This window comes from Varroa destructor, unplaced genomic scaffold (genome assembly GCF_002443255.2).
Source record: "Varroa destructor unplaced genomic scaffold, Vdes_3.0 BEIS01000001.1, whole genome shotgun sequence".
Classification (NCBI taxonomy): Eukaryota; Metazoa; Arthropoda; class Arachnida; order Mesostigmata; family Varroidae; genus Varroa; species Varroa destructor.
This window is the reverse complement of record NW_019211454.1, coordinates 38,228,947-38,234,564: the sequence shown is the minus strand read 5'-3', so window position 1 is coordinate 38,234,564 and position 5,618 is coordinate 38,228,947.

The following is a 5,618-nucleotide window of genomic DNA, read 5'->3' as shown; positions in this document are numbered from 1 at the left end:
ATAGGACAGGACAGCCGCAGGGACCAGAGATCGCTATGACGGAGCCGAGCTACTGCTAGGCCGACCGAATGCTGCTGGCGGCGGCGGCGGCGGCGGCGGCGGCGGCGGCGGCGGCGGCGTTGTTGCCGGTACCGCTGCTGTTACTGCGCTTGCTTATTGTGGTCGCAGCTACGGCGGTGGCCAGCGATGCTTCTGTCGTCGCTTGCTCTATCAACGGCACCGGAGCGCTCCGCAGCAACACTAGCTAGCCATACATAGGGAACGCGCCATGTTATACGAACCAGCGTTACTACCACCAGCCGCCTATGGCCGCTGTTCATGCGAGCAACAGCATCAGGACTGAATCAGCGTGAGATACGCTGATAGAGCGGGCGGCCGAGCTACTGCCGCTGCCGTTACTGTTGAGCACCACCGAGCTGTCACAATTCGACGTAGAACCTGAATCGTGCAGTGTGGCACGACGCAGGCCCCAGAACTGGCGTCGCATCGCTGCCAACGCCCCAGCGCCCACCTAAGTTAGGTTTGTTTAGGGTTCACGTATGGGCGTTTAGACACTGCGAGAGCCCGCAGTGCTACATATAACTCGATTTAGACAGATCGAATTCGCGATTTCTAGTTGCCGATCTGTGGCAATTGCGACAACAACAACACCGAGTTCTCTTCATATATATGTACGCAGCTATGATAATCTGCAAATTGGCATCAATCAATAATGAACATCCATCATGGAGCTAATAGGTAACGCAAGTGGTCTTGATTGAGGTTTCTGAAAAACTTCGGTTGACGAGAGAGGCGACGTCGTTCTTTTGTACTCGTTTTTAGCTCGTTAAGAATAAGGCAGAGCAGCAGGCCAACTTGTGCCATGCCTATATAGCTTATATGTATACGTGCACAGTAAACACTTGCACGAGAGCAGCATTCAGCGAAGTGCCACATTCACGAATCATTTATTCTTATATTTTCTCTCGACTTCATCGTCGCAATAGAAAATATAATAACGCTGACGTTCTACAGAACTCTACGTTCGGGCACAATATACGTCAAGCTATTCGTATCGATATACGCGTAAGCTACAAACGATTTACTGAAAACGGACAGATTGTAATAAAAGCTGAGCGCCAGTCTGATCATTGCATAATCTTTTGCGGTGGATGGCGTATTCTAAAGTGAAAAGAACTCTACCTAGCTACGAACAAGCGTAACGTCTTCCAAATGTTGTCACCTTAATCGACATTTTTTCATGGAGCCAAAGGGCAGTTGGGAAGACGTGTCGGGGATTCGTATGTTGGTGCCGCTTTTGGGACCACTGTTGTTATTGCAATTGGTGAATGAGGGCTAGGAAAGTAACAGGATAACACGAAGTGCATCGATGCACTGCTGCTGCCGATAACGACCAATGTACAATTCACACGCTGCGAAATCCGCCATATCGATGCCGCTGGTGTTACTGCTGCTGTTGTTACTGCCGTGTGACCTAGAGTTCTGGGGGGTTGTTTATGTTCCGCGTAGCTTCTAACAGCCATACGCGTCAGCGCACTGAAAATTAATCCGCAATGAAGTCGTCTACCTCGCACTGACGAGCCTAAGATAAAGAGCAAGTGAAGACCGGTCAACTCTAATGGTGCTGACTGCGTCCGTGGAGCGATGGAGGGCAGTTCGCGGAACCACAAACTGTACCTCTATTCGAAAGAGCGCCTAACATAGCTTCAGCATCAACGAAATAAACTTCATGCAGCACGCAGAGGGAGGCAAATCAAAGCGAAGATCCGCGTGCAGGCCCTGCCGCACATCCACCAGAGAACATAGCCTAGAGAACGCGATCAGTTGAGTCGGCTGGCGTTGATCGAAGAGCGCATTCCGAAAGGCCGCACTCAATATATCGAGGCCAGGCCAGGCCAGGCCACAGCGAGTGAATTTATTGAAATCGCGATGACGGTAACTTTGTAACCTGGTCTACGATCGAGCCGTATCGCAACACTCTCCAAGATAGTGTCAGAAGGCACTAGCTGACGTAGTAAAAAGAACACCAAGTCTGCAATACCATTTCGTGGAACAGCCGAAATCCCCCCCCCCCAAAAACAAAGCCCAGTAAAGATTGGCCTTTGCGTCCCAGATCAACGTTCGCGCATTTTGATCGCATAAACCTTAGCAAGCTTATATCCACTAAATGTACTACTATGCGATGCGTCGATCGATTTAGTGAACATAACAGTAACAGACAAATGTGTGCATAGACAAAGAGACCAATACGGGGTCGTGTACGACGATAGAAGTATCTGCAATAGGGAATAAAGTATAGTACTTCTGCACGATCATATACAATGCCAAAGCTCTACATTGTCCTATTGTTGATCATTGTTGCTGAAATGATGACAGAAGGGCGGGCCTGGAAGAACTGCCTTAGGAGTGATATCGCATGGTATTTCAGTCACGTTGTGCAGCTGTACGTCTGGCGTCAATACTTAAGGCCAGAAGTATATTGGCATAGAGAAAGTCTTTGAATTGCAGTCCCCCGCGAACGCATAGCAAGAGTTATAACCAGATGCTTTGAAATGAACCAAATGAACAAACCTCATATTACGGGGTGGAACTTCATTTAGTGATAGCTGCCACCTAACGCAAGCTCAAATTTAGAAACGGTGTACGAGAATTAAAATCAAACGCTGTGTATCGTATTATCTGTATGCTACTACTGTGTGAACGGAAAACGCGTTTATAGTGTAACCGGTCTGTATGATCAGGACTAACGCTGGGTTGCATTTAACCGGATTTGCTTCTTATGTATTTCTTTTCTCTTTGATGATTTCAGAAGAACGATTTGATAAGTGCTTATTAATTTCGTTTCAATGAACCAAGAAATAAATATTTTATTTGCTTTATCGAACGTAAACGACTACAGGCCGATTGTCGTAGGAAAAAAGGTGCCCGCTAGTAACACCAATTTGACGGAGATACTGCTTACTGCCGAAATTTTCAACTGCTCGATTCATGTTAATGTTTTCTCTGCCTAACACGAATAACGGCACAGGGGTCGCGATCTATAAGGCTTCCCGTAGGATTCTTCAAGCACAACTAAGCTTCAGGACAACGACGGACGGTGTGGTTCAATTCACGCCTAAGCTCTCCTGTCTCGAACAAAATAGAGATCAAATGCATGATGGCGAAGTAGCCCGTGCCGTCACTATCACCATGAACGGCATAGCTAGCGTCGTCCAGACAGAGCAAATGTTTTTTTGGTACCACCTGCCCGAGCACGCGTTTGCTGCTGCTGTTGCTGACGGCTTTTAAGACGAGCTTGAACAGGCCGGCTGACCAGCCTATCCAGGTTGCTGCTGACGGCGAAGGCTCGTGCCGGCCAGCATGTGGCTTGCGCTGGTCGTATTATCCATTCGAGCTCTTCACTCCCCCTGTGTAGAATTGTAGCGTTCTGTACGAAGCACAGTCAATTCAGTCACTCCGTTAGGCGCGTGGCAGAACGGAGCAAGCGAACTCAATGCCGAAAACTCTGTCAATATGGCTCTATGCCATGCCGTAAACATACATGCGGTATGTGGGGTCGCGGCAGTCGCCAAAGGAGTAACAGAGGGTCGAGCGTCGTCGTCGCTACCTTTTCTCTAACTTTCCCCCCGGGCTCACCCCCTCCCCTGTATCTTCCTCCATTCATCCCGCATTCCTGTTCTTTCGTGGTGTCTCGCTCTTTGCTCTCACGAGCGTCATAGCTCTTTCGGGTTTTCTATTATATTTTGTTAATCTGGCGCGTTGTACGCGCGCGCCAGACGAGTGGTCGCACTCGCGAACGAGCGAACGCTTAGATCGCTCACATACAAATGTGTCTTGGATTGGGCTGGTTCGCTGCTTTGGTTGAGTTGTTGCTGCTGGAGAGAGGAGAATCGTCATAGCGGAGTTCGGGATTTGAGTCCTAGGGTTGATCGGTGTCAGTCCGCACCTGGACCTAAATCGGACTGAGCTAGCTGTGCGGAACCAGAAGGACGCTGGCGACGATGGCCGACTACCAACGTTCGGTAAGAAGTGCTCTTCTTGAAGAAGAGTTCTACTTGCTGGTCTGCGGGTCATTAATTGCTAGTATGCTACGGATATTTGCTAGCAAGACAAGGATGTTTGGATGTAGCGTCCGACGGAATCTGCTGTTCCGTGTCGCGCAACGCTCGACTTCCGCGTGTATACACGCACACACCCGCACATGTAAATACTACTACATGGACAGACTGCTAAGACTAGCAGTGGTCGTAATAATGGGCCAGTGATCTAATCGGAGCATACAGCAGCGACAGCAACAGAAGTAACAAAGGTACTGGACCAGACGTATCCCTTAACCGCGTCGTTACCGGTTTGTGATAGCGATTGGTTGATAGTTCGTCTCGCCGCGGCTGCGGTCGCTGAAGCACTCGTTCACCAGATTCAGCGTTAAGGGCACGTGGCAGCGTCGCCATGTCCACTAGCTGAATCGTCGCTTCTCTCTCGTTGATTGGATTGCTACGAAGCTCTAGAGACGATCACAGTGGCTGTGGTAGACGTTGCGATGATGATGGTGCTCCATTCTGCAGCAAGAGTGCTCACGAGCTCACTCTGTTGGTGCCCCGATCTACAGCACCCTGTAGTATAGACGTAGTGCTACCGATTCCACGGGCACTACCAGCAGCAGCAGCAAGCGAGCGATCAGCTACAGACTGGAGACGAGCACGCCGACAACGATGACGATCTCCCTGCCTTCTAGGTCCACTCTGCGGGCTGTCTGCCGGTCCCGTTACGACTGAGAGCGAAACAAACGGGATCACTCGGTTTTCAATAGCAGCTGCCGGTATGGCTACCGTGAGCAGGACTAACTTAGGCCAACATGTTAGTGTTACCCGGTTTAGCGGTCGATAAAAGTTCTGTATGCGTACAAAGCGATGACATCCCACTTTCTAGATATTATAGATATATTTAGATAGATATTGTTCATATCCGATGATGAAACAATGACAACTGCTTGTACACATACAAAAACTACGTCTATGAACGTAACTAATGCTTTCATTAAACAGAGCGACTTGTGAAACGTAACACTTAATAGATCGGATCCAAGTAATGATTGAGCGCTAAAAACGAGTCTCGATCATCGCTCGGACACGCGCATACATAGAACTTGACGCGACGTACACAAACTATATCAAAATCGGTGAAGGCCATACATACAACAGCAACGAGCTTCGGTACAGATGTGTGACGGTGCTGTGGGGTCTTGTTAGCGCGATGTCTTTCGTCTTCATCTGCAATACACGCGTAGCGGGTGTCGATCAGAAAAAAAAGCTAAGTCGACGCACTAACAGTAGAAGTAGTAACAGTTGTAGTAGGTTCTTGTTTAAAAGGACGGAGTCCTAAATGACATCGTTCTCTTAGGGTTGACAGTCAAGGTCTGTGTGTCCTTTAGCCTGCCACACAGTTTCAGCTTCTCTGCGCGTAGACATATAAACCGACAGACAAATACAGATGCTTCGCTTTCAACATGCATTGAAAGTGCGGCCTTCCCGATTGGCTTTGTAGTTCATTTAAATTCGTTTCAGCCTCTCTTTCTGTACCAATGCTACGGATTGAGTTGAGAAACATCCATCTACTGC